Raw genomic sequence first — 22,510 nt, forward strand, 5'->3', positions numbered from 1 at the left:
GTGTATTGATAGGTAGTGTGTATTGATAGGTAGTGTGTATTGATATGTAATGTATTGATAGGTAGTGTGTATTGATAGGTAATGTGTATTGATAGGTAATGTGTATTGATAGGTAATGTGTATTGATAGGTAATGTGTATTCTCTATGTAGTGTGTATTGATAGGTGTGTATTGATAGGTAATGTGTATTGATATGTAATGTGTATTGATAAGGTAGTGTGTATTGATAGGTAATGTGTATTGATAGGTAGTGTGTATTGATATGTAATGTGTATTGATAGGTAATGTGTATTGATAGGTAATGTGTATTGATATGTAATGTGTATTGATAGGTAATGTGTATTGATAGGTAATGTATTGATAATTAGTGTGTATTGATAGGTAATGTGTATTGTATGTAGTGTGTATTTGTAGTGTGTATTGATAAGTAGTGTGTATTGAGGTAATGTGTATTGTAGGTAATGTGTATTGATAGGTAATGTGTATTGATATGTGTATTGATATGTAGTGTGTATTGATAGGTAATGTGTATTGATAGGTAATGTGTATTGATAGGTAGTGTGTATTGATAGGTAGTGTGTATTGATAGGTAGTGTGTATTGATATGTAATGTGTATTGATAGGTAATGTGTATTGATAGGTAATGTGTATTGATAGGTAATGTGTATTGATAGGTAGTGTGTATTGATAGGTAATGTGTATTGATAGGTAGTGTGTATTGATAGGTAGGCTACGGGTGCCTTTTTAAATATATTTATTTAAATGTATGTATTTCTGTCCTTCATCTGTTCTTGTCTATTGATGTTCTGTATTATGTTAAGTTTCGTGTTTTGTGTGGAACGCCAGGAAGCTGCTTTAGAAACAGCTAATGGGGATCCTAATCAAATACCAAACTACAACCTTTCTGATGGCCATTTTGTTGATTGACGTGTGTACAATAAAATCATCTTCTAAGGTATGGGCTGTCCTGTGGTATTTCCTCAGGGTGTGTGTGTGGGTTCCATGGTAGTAGGATCTCGGTTTGTGTGTGAGTGAACTCCCAGATTGGCCTCCAGCTGGGTTGGGTTGAATCACGAGGTGTGTGTGTGTGTGGGGGGGGGGGCTCAGGGAGGAAAGGCCTAGTCATGCGGCAGAGTGTGTGTGTGTTAATGTGTGTGAGCAGTAGGCTCTATGAGAGAGAAGGGGCCAATGGGCCGTCCCTAGGGGGTGATCAGTTGGACTGAGACAGAGGAACAGCATGCACTACCACAGGTAGGATACAACAACAGGTAGGAAACAGCAACATGTGATGCAGTGTCTTAGACCGCTGTGATACAGCCTGGATTTGAACCAGGGTCTGTAGTGACGCCTCTACTACTGAGATGCAGTGTGTCAGACCGCTGTGATACAGTCTGGATTTTAACCAGGGTGTCTGTAGTGACGCCTCTACTACTGAGATGCAGTGTCTTAGACAGCTGTGATACAGTCTGGATTTTAACCAGGGTGTCTGTAGTGACGCCTCTACTACTGAGATGCAGTGTCTTAGACAGCTGTGATACAGTCTGGATTTGAACCAGGGTGTCTGTAGTGACGCCTCTACTACTGAGATGCAGTGTCTTAGACCGCTGTGATACAGCCTGGATTTGAACCAGGGTCTGTAGTGACGCCTGTAGCACTGAGATGCAGTGTCTCAGACCACTGTGATACAGCCTGGATTTGAACCAGGGTCTGTAGTGACGCCTGTAGCACTGAGATGCAGTGTCTCAGACCACTGTGATACAGCCTGGATTTGAACCAGGGTCTGTAGTGACGCCTGTAGCACTGAGATGCAGTGTGTCAGACCGCTGTGCCACTCGTGATAAACAGTTGCAGAACCTCACGTATGATTTGTCTCTCTTAGTTGGAGGAGAGATTTGTGTGTCGCACAACCACCCACAGAATCAAGACACAGCTGTCAATCTGTCTAATCTGTCTAATCTGTCATCTGTCTAATCTGTCCAATCTGTCTAATCTGTCTAATCTGTCCAATCTGTCTAATCTGTCATCTGTAATCTGATTTGAACCAATCTGTTAATCTGTCTAATCTGTCATCTGTCAATCTGTCTAATCCACAGCAATCTGTCTAATCCAATCTGTCTAATCTGTCCAATCTGTCTAATCTGTCCAATCTGTCATCTGTCAATCTGTCCAATCTGTCTAATCTGTCTCATCTGTCATCTGTCTAATCTGTCCAATCTGTCCAATCTGTCTAATCTGTCCAATCTGTCTAATCTGTCCAATCTGTCTAATCTGTCTAATCTGTCTAATCTGTCTAATCTGTCTAATCTGTCCAATCTGTCCAATCTGTCTAATCTGTCCAATCTGTCTAATCTGTCCAATCTGTCTAATCTGTCTAATCTGTCTAATCTGTCTAATCTGTCTAATCTGTCTAATCTGTCTAATCTGTCCAATCTGTCTAATCTGTCCAATCTGTCTAATCTGTCTAATCTATCTAATCTGTCTAATCTATCTAATCTGTCTAATCTATCTAATCTGTCTAATCTATCTAATCTGTCTAATCTGTCTAATCTGTCCAATCTGTCTAATCTGTCCAATCTGTCCAATCTGTCATCTAGTTGCTTTTTAACATGTCTATGTGATTGTTTTTTTGGGGGAGTGGTTTAGAAAGTAGAACTTGTTTGTTGTCTTTGGCTCAATAAATTATTCGGAGGGAAAGGGAATTATTGGGAATCATAAAGGGAATTATAACAAAGGGAATGATTAATTTCAGAGATAAAAGAGATGTGCTGAAGCTGGCATACGTTTGTGCAAGAAAACATCTCCAATCCTTTGTGATAATCTGATATCTGATGAGTGTGGAGTCTGAGGCTGAGCTGGGCTTGGCAATCAAAAATGGACCAGCCTTTGTTTCAACTCTCTAACTACATATCTCTCTCTCTCTGTCTCTCAATTCAATTCAATTCGAGGGGCTTTATTGACATGGGAAACATGTGTTAACATTGCCAAAGCAAGTGAGGTAGATAATATACAAAACTGAAACAAACAATAAAAATGAACAGTACACATTACACATACAGAAGTTTCAAAACAATAAAGACATTACAAATGTCATATTATGTTTATATACAGTGTTTTAACAATGTACAAATGGTTAAAGGACACAAGATAAAATAAATAAGCATAAATATGGGTTGTATTTACAATGGTGTTTGTTCTTCACTGGTTGCCCTTTTCTCGTGGCAACAGGTCACACATCTTGCTGCTGTGATGCACACTGTGGTATTTCACCCAGTAGATATGAGAGTTTATCAAAATTGGGTTTGTTTTCAAATTCTTTGTGGATCTGTGTAATCTGAGGGAAATATGTCTCTCTAATATGGTCATACATTGGGCAGGAGGTTAGGAAGTGCAGCTCAGTTTCCAACTCATTTTGTGGGCAGTGAGCACATAGCCTGACTTCTCTTGAGAGCCATGTCTGTCTACGGCGGCCTTTCTCAATAGCAAGGCTATGCTCACTGAGTCTGTACATAGTCAAAGCTTTCCTTAATTTTGGGTCAGTCACAGTGGTCAGGTATTCTGCCGCTGTGTACTCTCTGTTTAGGGCCAAATAGCATTCTAGTTTGCTCTGTTTTTTTGTTAATTCTTTCCAATGTGTCAAGTAATTATCTTTTTGTTTTCTCATGATTTGGTTGGGTCTAATTGTGCTGCTGTCCTGGGGCTCTGTGGGGTGTGTTTGTGAACAGAGCCCCAGGACCAGCTTGCTTAGGAGACTCTTATCCAGGTTCATCTCTCTGTAGATGATGGCTTTGTTATGGAAGGTTTGGGAATCGCTTCATTTTAAGTGGTTGTAGAATTTAAGGTCACTTTTCTGGATTTTGATAATTAGTGGGTATCAGCCTAATTCTGCTCTGCATGCATTATTTGGTGTTTAACGTTGTACATGGGGGATATTTTTGCAGAATTCTGCATGCAGAGTCTCAGTTTCAGGGCAGCTCTCGGCAGGGTAGCCTAGTGGTTAGAGCGTTGGATTAATAACCGAAAAGTTGCAAGATCGAATCTCCGAGCTGACAAGTTAAAAATCTGTTGTCCTGAACAAGGCAGTTAACCCACTGTTCCTAGGCCGTCATTGAAAATAAGAATTTGTTCTTAACTGACTTGCCTAGTTAAATAAATAAAAATATATATATTTGGTGTTTGTCCCATTTTGTAAAGTCTTGGTTGGTGAGCGGACCCCAGACCCCACAACCATAAAGGGCAATGGGCTCTATAACTGATTCAAGTATTTTTAGCCAGATCTCCCCCCCAAAAAACACTTGTTTGTGTACATGGATTTTATAATGTCGTATGTTTTACCCCCAACACCACTTTACATCAATTTGTATAGCAGACCCTCATGCCAAATTGAGTCGAAGGCTTTTTTGAAATCAACAAAGCATGAGAAGACTTGCCTTTGTTTTGGTTTGTTTGTTAATTAGGGTGTGCAGGGTGAATATGTGGTCTGTTGTACAATAATTTTGACATTTGCTCAGTACATTGTTTTCACTGAGGAAAGGTACGAGTCTGCTGTTAATGATAATGCAAAGAATTTTCCCAAGGTTACTGTTGATGCATATCCCTGTTGACGCTCTCCTCTCTCTCTCTGCTCTGCTCTCCTCTGTAAACAATACACGTTTCTGCTCTGTAAACATTACACTAATAGAAGTTCCAAAAGAATAAAGACATTTCAAATGTCATATTACGTATATACACAGAGTTGTAATGATCTCTCTCTCCCTGCTCCAGTATGTGTTGTCTGGGTCTCCTGGTGGTGGTGGCTCTGACACCGTGGACCCTGGCACAGTTCCCCAGAGAATGTGTCACTCTCAGCGGGGCTCTCGGAGCGGCCAGTGCTGCCCCTCTCCCACTGGAACCCTGGACGACGAGTGTGGTTCTGCCACAGCGAGGGGTCAGTGTGTGTCCGCTAGCTGCCGACAGCCACCGCCTCTGCTCCCCAGTACCCACATGACGGCCGGGACTCCTCGGGAACGCTTCCGTTAAGGTTCTTTAACATATGGACGTGCCGGTGTAACGGGAGCTTTGCAAAAGGGGTATAACTCTGGCCGATGCCGGTATGGACTCACCGGACCTAACTGTGATCAGAGGATATCTGTGGGTACAGAGAGATGGAGGTGGATTTATTTATCTGATTGGATATAGTCTCTTTCTTCACTGCCTGTTCCTACTTCCTTTAAAATAAAATAAAATAGATAATAAATATATTTATTCTAGGTTTTCTTCATACATCCATGTATTTCTTTATCAGGGACCATCTACAGTTTCTAACGTACAATATTTGATGCATCTCCCTCCTTTATTTCCCTTCCCCCTTTCACTCGGACCCTCAGAGGATATCTCCCTTCCTTTCTGATTCCCTCTTCTCCCTTCCTTCACTCTCCCTCTTCTCCCTTCCTTTAAAATAAAATAAAATCTAATAAATCTCTTTCCCTTTTTTCACTCTCCATGTATTTTTTTCAGGGACTCTCAGTTTCTCCCTTCCTTTGACTCTCCCCTTTATTTCCCTTCCCTTCCTTTCACTCTCCCTCTTCTCCCTTCCTTTCACTCTCCCTCTCTTCTCCCTTTCTTTCTCCTGCCTCCCTCCGTTCCTCCCTCCCTGCTTCCCTCCCTCCATCCCTCCCTCCCCTCCCTCCCTCCCTCCATCCTCCCTCTGTTCCTCCCTCCCTGCTTCCCTCCTCCCTCCCTCCATCCTCCCCCCTCCATCCTCCCTCCCCTCCCTCCCTCCCTCCATCCCTCCATCCATCCTCCCTCCCTCCCCTCTCTCTCCAGTCAGGAGGAATGTGATGCAGATGAGTTCAGCAGAGAAGCAGGCGTTTGTGAACTCTCTGGACCAGGCCAAGAGGACCGTCCACCCTGACCTGGTCATCTGCACACGACGGTAACCAGTTTGATGGTGCTGTGATCTTATCTTAATGATCGGAGATCGATTGCTTCGATCTGATTGTGCATCGGAACCAAATAACTGAAACTTCATCACCACTCATCTGTTTAGCTTAAATATAAACTCATTCGTTGGAGAATTGGAGTCTAGAGATTAGAGAATTGGAGGCTAGAATTTAGAGATTTGGAGGCTAGAGGTTAGACAATTGGAGGCTAGAGGTTAGAGAATTGGAGGCTGTAGGTAACAGATTGGAGGCGAAAGGTAAGAGAATTGGAGGCTGTAGGTTAGAGAATTGTAGGCTAGAGGTTAGAGAATTGGAGGCTGTAGGTTAGAGATTTGGAGGCTGTAGGTTAGAGAATTGGAGGCTAGAGATTGGAGAATTGGAGGCTAGAGATTTGGAGGCTGTAGGTAAGAGATTGAAGGCTATAGAGGTTATAGATTTAGAGGCTAGAGGTTAGAGAATTGGAGGCTAAAGGTAAGAGACTTGGAGGCTAGAGGTTAGAGACCTGGAGGCTGTAGTTTAGAGATTTAGAGAATAGAGGTTATAGATTTAGAGGCTAGAGGTTAGAGAATTGGGTGGGAGCTTGGTTGTGCATTAAACTCCACTTTGCCACATTGTCATTGATAAATCCTCACCTCTCTACAGTTACCAGGAAGTGTACGGTCCGGACGGAAACACCCCTCAGTTTGACAACGTCACCATCTATAACTATTTTGTGTGGACACACTACTACTCTGTCAGCAAGACCTACATGGGGGCGGGGCAGGCTAGCTTTGGGGGTGTGGACTTTTCTCACGAAGGCCCGGGATTCGTCACCTGGCACAGGTTCCACCTGCTGCAGCTGGAGAGAGATATGCAGGTGAGTGAGAGAAGGGGGTTCGAAGTGTATGTGTGTGTGAGAGAAAAGCGAGTGTGTGTGTGTGTGTGTGTGTGAGAGAGAGAGAAAAGAAAGAGTGTGTGTGTTCAATATTGTCGTATATTCAAACATTGTAAAACACTCTCTCGACCAATCAGAATCGAGTATCTCGCCACCCCCTCAATCTCTCCATCTCTCCATCTCCTCAATCTCTCCATCTCGCCATCCCCTCAATCTCTCCATCCCCTCAATCTCTCCATCTCTCCATCCCCTCAATCTCTCCATCTCTCCATCCCCTCAATCTCTCCATCTCTCCATCCCCTCAATCTCTCCATCTCGCCATCCCCTCAATCTCTCCATCCCCTCAATCTCTCCATCTCTCCATCCCCTCAATCTCTCCATCTCGCCATCCCCTCAATCTCTCCATCTCCATCCCTCCATCTCTCCATCCCCTCAATCTCTCCATCCCCTCATCTCTCCATCTCTCCATCCCCTCAATCTCTCCATCTCTCCATCCCCTCAACCTCGCCATCCCCTCAATCTCTCCATCTCTCCATCCCCTCAATCTCCATCCATCTCTCCATCCCTCCATCTCTCCATCTCTCCATCTCCCATGTTGGGTGATGCAACCTCGCCATCCCCTCTGGAACTTTCCATCTCTCCACGACCCCTGGGAGCCAGGTCTCTCCATCTGAACAGCCATCAGCCCCAACTCTGTCTTCTCCATCTCTCCATCCCCTCACACTCTAGGAACCATCTGTCCATGAGTATGATATGTCCTAACACCATAAACACTCAACACTCTGGGAACCATCTAACACCATAAACACTATGACACTATCTAACCATCCTCAATCTCTCCATCCCTCCATCCTCTCCATCCCTCCATCCTGTAATCCCTATGACACTCTGGGAACCATCCTCCATCTTGTCAAACCACCTTGTAAACACTATGACACTCTGGGAACCATCTCCAACACCTCCAACCTATGACACTCTGGGAACCATCTCTCCAGGACATGTTGGGTGATGCCACCTGACACTTGGGAACCATCTAACACCCTACTGGAACTACAGGAACCATCGGTAAACACAGTGAGAATGAGGTGTGTAACACCTTGTCAACACTATGACACTCCTGGGAACCAGGTCTGCCTTCGATATGAACAGTAAACACTCAGCCCCAACTCTGTCTTCTCCCAGTGGAGGGTGATCTGTAACAGTGTAAACACTACGACACTATAGGAACCATCTGTAACAGTGAGCATGATATGTCCTAACACCTTGTCAACACTACTACACTCTAGGAACCATCTGTAACAGTGAGCATCATATGTCCTAACACCTTGTAAACACTACGACACTCTGGGAACCATCTGTAACACCTTGTAAACACTACGACACTATAGGAACCATCTGTAACAGTGAGTATGATATGTCCTAACACCTTGTAAACACTATGACACTCTGGGAACCATCTGTAACACCTTGTAAACACTATGACACTCTGGGAACCATCTGTAACACCTTGTAAACACTACAGGAACCATCTGTAACAGTGAGAATGATACGTCCTAACACCTTGTCAACACTACGACACTCTGGGAACCATCTGTAACACCTTGTAAACACTACAGGAACCATCTGTAACAGTGAGAATGATATGTCCTAACACCGTGTAAACACTACGACACTCTGGGAACCATCTGTAACAGTGATGACTAACCCTTTTTGCTAACCCTGTGCTTGGTGACTGAGCATGCTTTTCTAGTCCAGCACTAGGCTAAATCTGAGGCAGGGTAACTGACAGTAGCACACCCCAGACTGATCTGGAGCAGGGAAACTGACAGTAGCACACCCCAGACTGATCTGGGGCAGGGAAACTGACAGTAGCACACCCCAGACTGATCTGGGGCAGGGAAACTGACAGTAGCACACCCAAGACTGATCTGGGGCAGGGAAACTGACAGTAACACACCCCAGACTGATCTGGGGCAGGGAAACTGACAGTAGCTAACCCCAGACTGATCTGGGGAAGGGAAACTGACAGTAACTAACCCCAGACTGATCTGGGGCAGGGAAACTGACAGTAACTAACCCCAGACTGATCTGGGGCAGGGAAACTGACAGTAACTAACCCCAGACTGATCTGGGGCAGGGAAACTGACAGTAACTCACCCCAGACTGATCTGGGGCAGGGAAACTGACAGTAGCTAACCCCAGACTGATCTGGGGCAGGGAAACTGACAGTAACTAACCCCAGACTGATCTGGGGCAGGGAAACTGACAGTAGCACACCCCAGACTGATCTGGGGCAGGGAAACTGACAGTAACACACCCCAGACTGATCTGGGGCAGGGAAACTGACAGTAACTAACCCCAGACTGATCTGGGGCAGGGAAACTGACAGTAACTAACCCCAGACTGATCTGGGGCAGGGAAACTGACAGTAGCTTACCCAAGACTGATCTGGGGCAGGGAAACTGACAGTAACTAACCCCAGACTGATCTGGGGCAGGGAAACTGACAGTAGCTAACCCCAGACTGATCTGGGGCAGGGAAACTGACAGTAACACACCCCTGTGCCACTCTGGATAGAGGGAACCATCTGTAACAGTGATTTTGGTTGGACCTGTTAGAAGTAGTGCTGACGTGTGATTTCTCTGGGCATGGAAGGAATTATAACTAAGACACAATGAACAACAGGTTTCTGAAGGTCTGGACTAAGGAATCAGTAGGATAATCTACATTCACATGACTCCAGATTAGGAGATTAGTCTGGTTGGTATGTATAATCTGGGCCAGATTACAACACTCACTTCCTCCCTACTTTCGTCTCAGGAAATGTCCTACAATTTCCTAGAGATTCAAAATTGCATCGATTGGGGATAATTGAGTTAGAATTGTGACCTGACAGAACATGAGAAGAGTGAGGGTGTGTGACCTGACAGAACATGAGAGGAGTGAGGGTTGTGTGACCTGACAGAACATGAGAGGAGTGAGGGTGTGTGACCTGACAGGAACATGAGAGGAGTGAGGGTTGTGTGACCTGACAGAACATGAGAGGATGTCCTGAGGGTGTGTGACCTGACAGAACATGAGAGGATGAGGGTTGTGTGACCTGACAGAACATGACAGAACATGAGAAGAGTGAGGGTTGTGTGACCTGACAGAACATGAGAGGAGTGAGGGTGTGTGACCTGACAGAACATGAGAGGAGTGAGGGTGTGTGACCTGACAGAACATGAGAGGAGTGAGGGTGTGTGACCTGACAGAACATGAGAGGAGTGAGGGTTGTGTGACCTGACAGAACATGAGAGGAGTGAGGGTTGTGTGACCTGACAGAACATGAGAGGAGTGAGGGTTGTGTGACCTGACAGAACATGAGAGGAGTGACGGTTGTGTGACCTGACAGAACATGAGAGGAGTGAGGGTTGTGTGACCTGACAGAACATGAGAGGAGTGAGGGTTGTGTGACCTGACAGAACATGAGAGGAGTGAGGGTGTGTGACCTGACAGAACATGAGAGGAGTGAGGGTGTGTGACCTGACAGAACATGAGGAGTGAGGGTGTGTGACCTGACAGAACATGAGAGGAGTGAGGGTGTGTGACCTGACAGAACATGAGAGGAGTGACGGTTGTGTGACCTGACAGAACATGAGAGGAGTGAGGGTTGTGTGACCTGACAGAACATGAGAGGAGTGAGGGTTGTGTGACCTGACAGAACATGAGAGGAGTGAGGGTTGTGTGACCTGACAGGACATGAGAGGAGTGAGGGTTGTGTGACCTGACAGAACATGAGAGGAGTGACGGTTGTGTGACCTGACAGAACATGAGAGGAGTGAGGGTTGTGTGACCTGACAGAACATGAGAGGAGTGAGGGTTGTGTGACCTGACAGAACATGAGAGGAGTGAGGGTGTGTGACCTGACAGAACATGAGAGGAGTGAGAGTGTGGGACCTGACAGAACATGAGAGGAGTGAGGGTGTGCGACCTGACAGAACACCAGAGTGAGGGTGTGTGACCTAACAGAACATGAGAGGAGTGAGGGTGTGTGACCTGACAGAACACCAGAGTGAGGGTGTGTGACCTAACAGAACATGAGAGGAGTGAGGGTGTGTGACCTGACAGAACATGAGAGGAGTGAGGGTGTGTGACCTGCTCAGTGATATCTAGTAGCTTTCCAGTCTGTCTCCTAGCTGATCCTCTTTACCTCAGTACAATGGGAACAACACATTATGGTCATGTGACTTCCTAATATGGGCATTATGAGGCTAAGGAGGAAGAAGTCTGCCAGTCTACTGGTTCTCTTTGATCAAGAGGAATTACACTCAAATGGACAGATATACAGCACACAGCTATGCAATATCTCCTTGTGTGTGTGTGAGTGAGTGAGTGAGTGAGTGAGTGAGTGAGTGAGTGAGTGAGTGAGTGAGTGAGTGAGTGAGTGAGAGAGAGATAGAGATTTGACCTGACCAGTGACCACATGACCTCCCTGACCAGTGACCACATGACCTGACCAGTGACCACATGACCTGACCAGTGACCACATGACCTGACCAGTGACCACATGACCTGAACCAGTGACCACATGACCTGACCAGTGACCACATGACCTGACCAGTGACCACATGACCTGACCAGTGACCACATGACCTGACCAGTGACCACATGACCTAACCAGTGACCACATGACCTGACCAGTGACCACATGACCTGACCAGTGACCACATGACCTGACCAGTGACCACATGACCTGACCAGTGACCACATGACCTGACCAGTGACCACATGACCTGACCAGTGACCACATGACCTGACCAGTGACCACATGACCTAACCAGTGACCACATGACCTGACCAGTGACCACATGACCTAACCAGTGACCACATGACCTAACCAGTGACCACATGACCTGACCAGTGACCACATGACCTGACCAGTGACCACATGACCTAACCAGTGACCACATGACCTGACCAGTGACCACATGACCTAACCAGTGACTAACCAGTGTGACCTGACCAGTGACCACATGACCTGACCAGTGACCACATGACCTGACCAGTGACCACATGACCTGACCAGTGACCCAGTGACCACATGACCTGACCAGTGACCACATGACCTGACCAGTGACCACATGACCTAACCAGTGACCACATGACCTAACCAGTGACCACATGACCAGTGACCACATGACCTAACCAGTGACCACATGACCTAACCAGTGACCATGATGACCTAACCAGTGACCACATGACCTAACCAGTGACCACATGACCTAACCAGTGACCACATGACCTGACCAGTGACCACATGACCTAACCAGTGACCACATGACCTAACCAGTGACCACATGACCTGACCAGTGACCACATGACCTAACCAGTGACCACATGACCTGACCAGTGACCACATGACCTGACCAGTGACCACATGACCTGACCAGTGACCACATGACCTGACCAGTGACCACATGACCTGACCAGTGACCACATGACTGACCAGTGAGAAAACTCAGAAAACGTCTGAAATCATAACTAACTGTTGAATCCTTGATTTGATTCCTAAATTCCTCGCCTCCCTCTCAAAGCTCATTGGAGGAAAGGATCCAATCAAGGTGTTCTTCCCCTTTGAGCCCCTCCTCCAGTGACCTTTGAGAGGAAGGTGAGGAATGATTAAGGAATCAAGGACAGAAGGAATCAAGGACAGGAGGAATCAAGGACAGGAGGAATCAAGGACAGAAGGAATCAAGGACAGGAGGAATCAAGGACAGGAGGAATCAAGGACAGGAGGAATCAAGGACAGAAGGAATCATGGACAGAAGGAATCAAGGACAGAAGGAATCAAGGACAGAAGGAATCAAGGACAGAAGGACAGAAGGAATCAAGGACAGAAGGACAGAAGGAATCAAGGACAGAAGGACAGAAGGAATCAAGGACAGAAGGACAGGAGGAATCAAGGACAGAAGGACAGGAGGAATCAAGGACAGGAGGAATCAAGGACAGGAGGAATCAAGGACAGGAGGAATCAAGGACAGAAAGAATCAAGGACAGAAGGAATCAAGGACAGAAGGTATCAAGGACAGAAGGACAGAAGGAATCAAGGACAGAAGGACAGGAGGAATCAAGGACAGGAGGAATCAAGGACAGGAGGAATCAAGGACAGGAGGAATCAAGGACAGGAGGAATCAAGGACAGGAGGAATCAAGGACAGGAGGAATCAAGGACAGGAGGAATCAAGGACAGGAGGAATCAAGGACAGGAGGAATCAAGGACAGGAGGAATCAAGGACAGGAGGAATCAAGGACAGGAGGAATCAAGGACAGGAGGAATCACAGGAACAAGGACAGGAGGAATCAAGGACAGGAGGAATCAAGGACAGGAGGAATCAAGGACAGAAGGAATCAAGGACAGAAGGAATCAAGGACAGAAGGAATCAAGGACAGAAGGAATCAAGGGTTTAAAGGCTAGTTAAGACGTTTTCAGACAGAGCCAAGGAGTTGCCCAGAGAAAACCTCCCTATTCCCTTTATAGTGCACTACCTCTGTCAACAGAAGTGCACTACAGAGGGAATGGTGCCCTTGGTTACCCATAGAGTTCTGTCAACAGAAGTGCACTATAGAGGGAATGGTGCCCTTGGGTACCCATAGAGTTCTGTCAACAGAAGTGCACTATAGAGGGAATGGTGCCCTTGGGTACCCATAGAGTTCTGTCAACAGAAGTGCACTATAGAGGGAATGGTGCCCTTGGGTACCCATAGAGTTCTGTCAACAGAAGTGCACTATAGAGGGAATGGTGCCCTTGGGTACCCATAGAGTTCTGTCAACAGAAGTGCACTATAGAGGGAATGGTGCCCTTGGGTACCCATAGAGTTCTGTCAACAGAAGTGCACTATAGAGGGAATGGTGCCCTTGGGTACCCATAGAGTTCTGTCAACAGAAGTGCACTATAGAGGGAATGGTGCCCTTGGGTACCCATAGAGTTCTGTCAAAGTGCACTATAGAGAGAATGGTGCCCTTGGTTACCCATAGAGTTCTGTCAACAGAAGTGCACTATAGAGGGAATGGTGCCCTTGGGTACCCATAGAGTTCTGTCAACAGAAGTGCACTATAGAGGGAATGGTGCCCTTGGGTACCCATAGAGTTCTGTCAACAGAAGTGCACTATAGAGGGAATGGTGTGATGCATCCATGTTAAATGTGGACGTTGACCATCTCTAAGTTAAGAGACTAGTACAATACTTTTTGACATGTCAACCCTCTGTGCCCTATAAATTCAGAGACCTGTGACCCCTAACCCCTATAGATTCAGAGACCTGTGACCCCTAACCCATATAGATTCAGAGACCTGTGACCCCTAGCCCATATTGATTCAGAGACCTGTGACGCCTAAAGACTAACCTATGACCCCTATAGATTTGGAGACCTGTGACCCCTAACCTATGACCCTATAGATTCAGAGACCTGTGACCCCAAACCCTAACCTATGACCCCTATAGATTCAGAGACCTGTGACCCCTAACCCCTAACCTATGACCCCTGTAGATTCAGAGACCTGTGATGCCTAAACCCTAACCTATGACCCCTATAGAATCACAGACCTGTGACCCCAAACCCCTAACCTATGACCCTATAGATTCAGAGACCAGTCCCATCAGGAGGAACCCAGCCGGTAACGTGGAGCGACCCATGGTGCAGAGGCTGCCTGAACCACAGGATGTAGTGGACTGTCTGGACCTGAAAACCTTTGATACCCCACCTTACTACTCCACCTCTTCAGAGAGCTTCAGGAACACAGTAGAGGGTGAGGATTCAGGAACACAGTAGAGGGTGAGGATTCAGGAACACAGTAGAGGGTGAGGATTCAGGAACACCGTAGAGGGTGAGGATTCAGGAACACCGTAGAGGGTGAGGATTCAGGAGAGGGTGAGGATTCAGGAACACCGTAGAGGGTGAGGATTCAGGAGAGGGTGAGGATTCAGGAACACCGAGAGGGTGAGGATTCAGGAACACAGTAGAGGGTGAGGATTCAGGAACACCGTAGAGGGTGAGGATTCAGGAACACCGTAGAGGGTGAGGATTAAGGATCACCGTAGAGGGTGAGGATTCAGGATCACCGTAGAGGGTGAGGATTCAGGACCACAGTAGAGGGTGAGGATTCAGGACCACAGTAGAGGGTGAGGATTCAGGAACACAGTAGAGGGTGAGGGAACACAGTAGAGGGTGAGGATTCAGGAACATAGTAGAGGGTGAGGATTCAGGAACACAGTAGAGGGTGAGGGAACACGGTAGAGGGTGAGGATTCAGGAACACGGTAGAGGGTGAGGGTGAGGGAACACAGTAGAGGGTGAGGATTCAGGAACACAGTAGAGGGTGAGGATTCAGGAACACAGTAGAAGGTGAGGATTCAGGAACACAGTAGAGGGTGAGGATTCAGGAACACAGTAGAGGGTGAGGATTCAGGAACACAGTAGAGGGTGAGGATTCAGGAACACAGTAGAGGGTGAGGATTCAGGAACACCGTAGAGGGTGAGGATTCAGGAACACCGTAGAGGGTGAGGATTCAGGATCACCGTAGAGGGTGAGGATTCAGGATCACCGTAGAGGGTGAGGATTCAGGATCACCGTAGAGGGTGAGGATTCAGGACCACAGTAGAGGGTGAGGATTCAGGAACACAGTAGAGGGTGAGGATTCAGGAACACAGTAGAGGGTGAGGGAACACATTAGAGGGTGAGGATTCAGGAACATAGTAGAGGGTGAGGATTCAGGAACACAGTAGAGGGTGAGGGAACACGGTAGAGGGTGAGGATTCAGGAACACAGTAGAGGGTGAGGATTCAGGAACACCGTAGAGGGTGAGGATTCAGGAACACCGTAGAGGGTGAGGATTCAGGAACACCGTAGAGGGTGAGGGAACACAGTAGAGGGTGAGGGAACACAGTAGAGGGTGAGGGAACACAGTAGAGGGTGAGGATTCAGGAACACCGTAGAGGGTGAGGGAACACAGTAGAGGGTGAGGGAACACAGTAGAGTGTGAGGGAACACAGAGGGTGAGGATTCAGGAACACAGTAGAGGGTGAGGATTCAGGAACACAGTAGAGGGTGAGGGAACACAGTAGAGTGTGAGGGAACACAGTAGAGGGTGAGGGAACACAGTAGAGGGTGAGGGAACACAGTAGAGGGTGAGGGAACACAGTAGAGGGTGAGGGAACACAGTAGAGGGTGAGGGAACACAGTAGAGGGTGAGGGAACACAGTAGAGGGTGAGGGAACACAGTAGAGGGTGAGGGAACACAGTAGAGGGTGAGGGAACACAGTAGAGGGTGAGGATACAGGAACACAGTAGAGGGTGAGGTATATAATACAGGCATTTTTATCCATAGAGACTTACAGTTACGCGTATACATTTTGCGTATGTTGGTGCCGGGAATTGAACCCACTATCCTGACTCACAAGTAACCCTCCTCTCCTCTGCCTCCAGAAGACAAGTACCTCCACCACAAACCTCCTAACCCTCCTCTCTTCTCCTCTCTCTCCTCTCCTCCCCCTCTCTCCCCTTCTTCTCTCTCTCTCCCCTTCTCCCCTCTCTCCCCTTCTTCTCTCTCTCCCCCCTTCTTCTCTCCTCTTCTTCTCTCCTCTCTCCCCTTCTTCTCTCCTCTCTCCCCTTCTTCTCTCCTCTCTCCCCTTCTTCTCTCTCCTCTCTCCCCTCTCTCCCCTCTCCCCTTCTCTCCTCCTCTCCCTCTCTCCTCCCTCTCTCTGTCTATCCTCTCTCTCCTCCTCTCTCTCTCCCCTTCTTCTCTCCCCCTCTCTCCCCTTCTTCTCCCTCCTCTCCCCTTCTTCTCCCTCTCTCCCCTTCTTTCTCTCTCTCCCCCCTTCTTCTCTCCTCTCTCCCCTTCTTCTCTCCCTCCTCTCTCTCCCCTTCTCTCTCCTCTCTCCCTCTTCTCTCCTCTCTCCCCTTCTCTCCTCTCTCCCTTCTCTCCTCTCTTCTCTCCTCTCTCCCCTTCTTCTCTCCTCTCTCCCCTTCTTCTCTCCTCTCTCGACCCCTTCTTCTCTCCTCTCTCCCCTTCTTCTCTCCTCTCTCCCCTTCTTCTCTCCTCTCTCCCCTTCTTCTCTCCTCTCTCCCCTTCTTCTCTCCTCTCTCCCCTTCTCTCCTCTCTCCCCCCTCTCCTCTCTCCCCTTCTCTCCTCCCTCCCCTTCTCTCTCTCTCTCCTCCCTTCTTCTCTCCTCTCTCTCCCTTCTTCTCTCCTCTCTCTCCCTCTCCCCTTCTCTCCTCTCTCCCCCTTCTCCCTCCCTCCCCTTCTTCTCTCCTCTCTCCCCTTCTTCTCTCCTCTCTCCCCTTCTTCTCTCCTCTCCCCTTCTTCTCTCCTCTCTCCCTTCTTCTCTCCTCTCTCCCCTTCTTCTCTCCTCTCTCCCCCTTCTTCTCTCCTCTCTCCCCTTCTCTCCTCTCTCCCCTTCTCTCCTCTCTCCCCTTCTCTCCTCCCTCTCCCCTCTCTCCTCCCTCTCTCTTCTATCTGTCTATCCTCTCTCTCCTCCCCCTCTCTCTCCTCCCTCCAGGCTACAGTGCCCCTCAGGGTGGCTATGACCCAGTGGTGCGCAGCCTCCATAACCTGGCTCACCTGTTCCTCAACGGGACGGGAGGGCAGACACACCTGTCCCCTAACGACCCCATCTTTGTCCTGCTCCACACCTTCACTGACGCCATCTTTGATGAGTGGCTGAGCCGACACGCCCCAGGTATAGTATGTCACAACTGCAGCCAATCACAGAACACAAACAATTCAGTCAAACAGACCAATGGGGAAAGCGTCTGCAGACCCACACCCAGCCACTGCCAGCTCTCGGCTAAGGTTCATGTCGTCCCCCAGGGGAGGCAGTGTACCCGGAGGAGGATGCTCCTATTGGTCACAACAGACAGTTCAACATGGTTCCATTCTGGCCACCCGTCACCAACGCTGAGATGTTCGTCACAGCCCCCGAGAACCTGGGATACACCTACGAGGTCACATGGCCCAGTGAGTCACACAGACAGACAGACAGAACATAGGTCACACGGCACAGTGAGTGATACACAGAGACTGTATGACCTTTGAACTCTATGGTTATATTCCAATGGCCCCCTATTCCCTATATAGTGCACTACTAGTGACCAGAGCCCGATTCCCTATATAGTGCACTACTTTAGACCAGGGCCCTATTCCCTATATAGTGAACTACTAGTGACCAGAGGCCTATAAAGTGCACTACTTTAGACCAGGGCCCTATTCCCTAAATAGTGAACTACTAGTGACCAGAGGCCTATATAGTGAGCTACTTTAGACCAGGGCCCTAATCCCTGAACTATAGTGAACTACTAGTGACCAGAGCCCTATTCCCTATATAGTGAACTACTAGTGACCAGAGCCCTATTCCCTATATAGTGAACTACTAGTGACCAGGGCCCTATTCCCTATATAGTGCACTGCTAGTGACCAGGGCCCTATTCCCAATCGTGTGGACTACTCACGGAATAGGATACCATTTGGGACATAACTGTAGTCTAATTGTTAACTGTAATATTGATAACCCTAGCGCAGGGATAGAGCAAAAACCTGCACATCCAGCTGTTCTCATATATATGTATTTTATTGAGCCAACTGTTGCTTTTCTCTCTTACCCCCGTACAGCTCGCCCCTACACGCTGTCTGAGATCATCACCATAGGATCGTCGCCGCGGTGCTGGTGGCTGCGGTGGTGTCGGGGTCATGGCGTGTGCCATGCGTGCCCGCTACTTCCGCTCGGCTGAGGGACTGGAGCCGTTGCTAGGGAGACCTTCCGTCGCTACTCAGACAGACAGACGGACAAGAGCCAGTCTGTCGTGTAGATATCATGTGTCTCCACCGGCACCCTATTCACTATGTAGTGCACTACTTCTGACCAGGGCCCTATTCCCTATATAGTGCACTACTTTAGACCAGAGCCCTATGGCACCCTATTCACTATATATAGTGCACTACTTTAGACAAGAACCCTATTCCCTATGTAGTGCACTACTTTGACCAGGGCCCTATTCCTATGTAGTGCACACCTTCTGACCAGGGCCCTATTCCCTATATAGTGAACTACTTTAGACCAGAGCCCTATTCCCTATGTAGTGCACTACTTCTGACCAGGGCCCTATTCCCTATGTAGTGCACTACTTTAGGCCAGGGACCATAGCCTATATAATGTATTTTTATGTAACCTTTATTTAACTAGGCAAGTCAGTTAAGAACAAATTCTCAATTACAATCACGGCCTACTGGGGAACAGTGGGGTTAACTGACTTGTTCAGGGACAGAACGAACAGATTTTTTACCTTGTCAACTCGGGGATTCGATCTTGGTGTTACTGGCCCAACACTCTAACCACTAGGCTAGTGCACTACTTTAGCATACTGGCCAACACTCTAACCACTAGGCTAGTGCACTACTTTAGCATACTGGCCCAACACTCTAACCACTAGGCTAGTGCACTGCTTTAGCATACTGGCCCAACACTCTAACCACTAGGCTAGTGCACTACTTTAGCATACTGGCCCAACACTCTAACCACTAGGCTAGTGCACTACTTTAGCATACTGGCCCAACACTCTAACCACTAGGCTAGTGCACTACTTTAGCATACTGGCCCAACACTCTAACCACTAGGCTAGTGCACTGCTTTAGCATACTGGCCACACACTCTAACCACTAGGCTAGTGCACTGCTTTAGCATACTGGCCCAACACTCTAACCACTAGGCTAGTGCACTGCTTTAGCATACTGGCAGACACACTCTAACCACTAGGCTAGTGCAATGCTTTAGCATACTGGCCCAACACTCTAACCACTAGGCTAGTGCACTGCTTTAGCATACTGGCCCAACACTCTAACCACTAGGCTAGTGCACTACTTTAGCATACTGGCCCAACACTCTAACCACTAGGCTAGTGCACTACTTTAGCATACTGGCCCAACACTCTAACCACTAGGCTAGTGCACTACTTTAGCATACTGGCCCAACACTCTAACCACTAGGCTAGTGCACTGCTTTAGCATACTGGCCCACACACTCTAACCACTAGGCTAGTGCAACTACATTTAGCATACTGGCCCAACTCTCTAACCACTAGGCTAGTGCACTACTTTAGCATACTGGCCCAACACTCTAACCACTAGGCTAGTGCACTACTTTAGCATACTGTCCCAACACTCGAACCACTAGGCTAGTGCACTACTTTAGCATACGTTCCCTGGTCAACAGTAGTGCACTATAGAGGGAATGGTGCCCTTGTGTACCCATAGAGTTCTGGACTAAAAGTAGTGCACTATAGAGGGAATGGTGCCCTTGGTTACCCATGGAGTTCTGGTCAACAGTAGTGCACTATAGAGGGAATAGTGCCCTTGGTTACCCATAGAGTTCTGGTCAACAGTAGTGTACTGTAGAGGGAATGGTGCCCTTGGGTACCCATAGAGTTCTGATCAACAGTAGTGTACTATAGAGGAATGGTGCCCTTGGGTACCCATAGGGTTCGGATTAAAAGTAGTGCACTATATTTAGGTTAGGTGCTATTAAACCAGAACCCTGTCTATAGTTTATGCTGTTTGTATTCCTTCTCCTCCTCTAATAAAGTTGTACTGGTTTTGAAACCTGTGTCCCGACAGCGGCTTGGTCTGTGTTTTCATAACATTCACTACCCTTTGGCCCGTTTCCACAGAGACTGAGACCCTGAGGGGTTTTGTGGATACGGGCCTCTGGTTTAGTAAACCTGGTCCAGCGCCTTTTATCAAAGTACTGTAGTCAGCAGTTCCTTCATAACAGTGTATGGGGCGCCCTCTGGTGGAGAATATAAAGTCCTGCACTTCACAGCACCACCCATCAGACAGGCATACTGTCCTACACTTCACAGACACATAACACCACCCATCAGACAGACATACTGTCCTACACACAACACAACACCACCCATCAGACAGACATACTGTCCTACACAACACAACACCACCCATCAGACAGACATACTGTCCTACACAACACAACACAACACAACACCACCCATCAGACAAACATACTGTCCTCAGACAGACATACTGTTCACACAACACCACCCATCAGACAGGCATACTGTCCTACACTCCTCACAACACCACCATCAGACAGGCATACTGTCCTACACTTCACAACACAACACCACCCATCAGACAGACATACTGTCCTACACTTCACAACACAACACCACCCATCAGACAGACATACTGTCCTGCACTTCACAACACCACCCATCAGACAGGCATACTGTCCTACACAGACACAACACAACACCACCCATCAGACAGACATACTGTCCTGCACTTCACAACACCACCCATCAGACAGGCATACTGTCCTACACTTCACAACACAACACCACCCATCAGACAGACATACTGTCCTGCACTTCACAACACACCACCCATCAGACAGGCATACTGTCCTACACTTCACAACACCACCCATCAGACAGGCATACTGTCCTACACTTCACAACACAACACCACCCATCAGACAGACATACTGTCCTGCACTTCACAACACCACCCATCAGACAGACATACTGTCCTGCACTTCACAACACCACCCATCAGACAGACATACTGTCCTACACTTCACAACACCACCCATCAGACAGACATACTGTCCTATGCATCACAACACCACCCATCAGACAGACATACTGTCCTACGCTTCACAGCACCACCCATCAGACAGACATTGTAGCTGCTAGTCTGAACCCAAGGCACCACATTAACATACTTTATGTGACAGTAATGGAAGAAAAACAATTCGAATGAAAATAGGCCGCCTGCTAATAAGAAAACTAATATATTGCGATTGCAAGTGACGATGTGGACCGTAGCCAGTAGGTCTGAAATCACTTACGCATTTAGTTTAGAAAAATGCAAATTCTCCTCTTTTGATAACCCGCTCACGGACTAAAACATTCCCGTCTTAATATAACCTGTCTATTTACAACTTGTAAAATTGTTTTCTTAGGCTACTCTACGTAACATCGCTATTTAGGACTTCCTCGAGCCCAATAGGCTACAATGGATCTACAGTGACAGTCCAAAGTGCGTTTAGGTTTTTATAGTTTTTCTGCATTTGTCACCGTTTCCACATCCTACAATTCAGTAGGAAAACACATACTTGTTACTAACATAGGGGGTCTATATTTATTGGGACATACGTATGTTTGCAACTTACTCGTGTTTTGTCGTTGTTTAGCGCGGTCTAACAAACAGTTCAAACTATTGACTATTTCCTGGTTCTGATCAACTGTTTTCCTCCCGCTCAGCCCATAGAGAATGATAGAGGCCTCTAGTAGCCAATAGGCATGTATTAACATAGGCCGCCACATTGAGGGCTTCAAACCATTTTAATGTAGTCAACCGGGTGGGACTTTCAACTTCATTGGCTGATCCCTCCTCGTGACCCTGTTGGAGTCATGTCCAACCGAATAAGAAAATGGACTACTTTAAAATTAGAGAAAGCCTCAATAGCGTTGCCCATGCTGTCACTTATGCCTTAATAGCAGAGATACAAAGACGAGTCCTCTATGTATCTCTATGATTCGGCCAAAGAACGTCGCACGCCACAACTGCGCACTGTTATTGATTGGTGTGACGCAAGTTGAGGAAGTCAACTATTGCCCAATATTCAAATATGTTTATTATTATTATTGTGTGTAATGATATAATAT

At 47.3% G+C, this 22,510-nt stretch overlaps 1 long non-coding RNA gene and 1 pseudogene across 1 annotated transcript; one reads left to right on the forward strand and one right to left on the reverse strand.

Moving 5' to 3' along the window:
• The first annotated feature begins 1,138 nt into the window (after window positions 1-1,138).
• Window positions 1,139-18,727, forward strand: LOC121843360 (annotated as a pseudogene).
• LOC121843361 lies at window positions 5,078-22,173 on the reverse strand. The gene is made up of 4 exons (XR_006081513.1): window positions 22,015-22,173; window positions 17,391-17,766; window positions 14,535-14,559; window positions 5,078-5,125 (listed from the first exon to the last, which is right to left on the reverse strand). It is a non-coding gene; the product is annotated as an uncharacterized LOC121843361 (long non-coding RNA).
• Between the last annotated feature and the right edge of the window lie 337 nt (window positions 22,174-22,510).

This window comes from Oncorhynchus tshawytscha, unplaced genomic scaffold (genome assembly GCF_018296145.1).
Source record: "Oncorhynchus tshawytscha isolate Ot180627B unplaced genomic scaffold, Otsh_v2.0 Un_contig_2449_pilon_pilon, whole genome shotgun sequence".
In the NCBI taxonomy this organism is placed as follows: domain Eukaryota; kingdom Metazoa; phylum Chordata; class Actinopteri; order Salmoniformes; family Salmonidae; genus Oncorhynchus; species Oncorhynchus tshawytscha.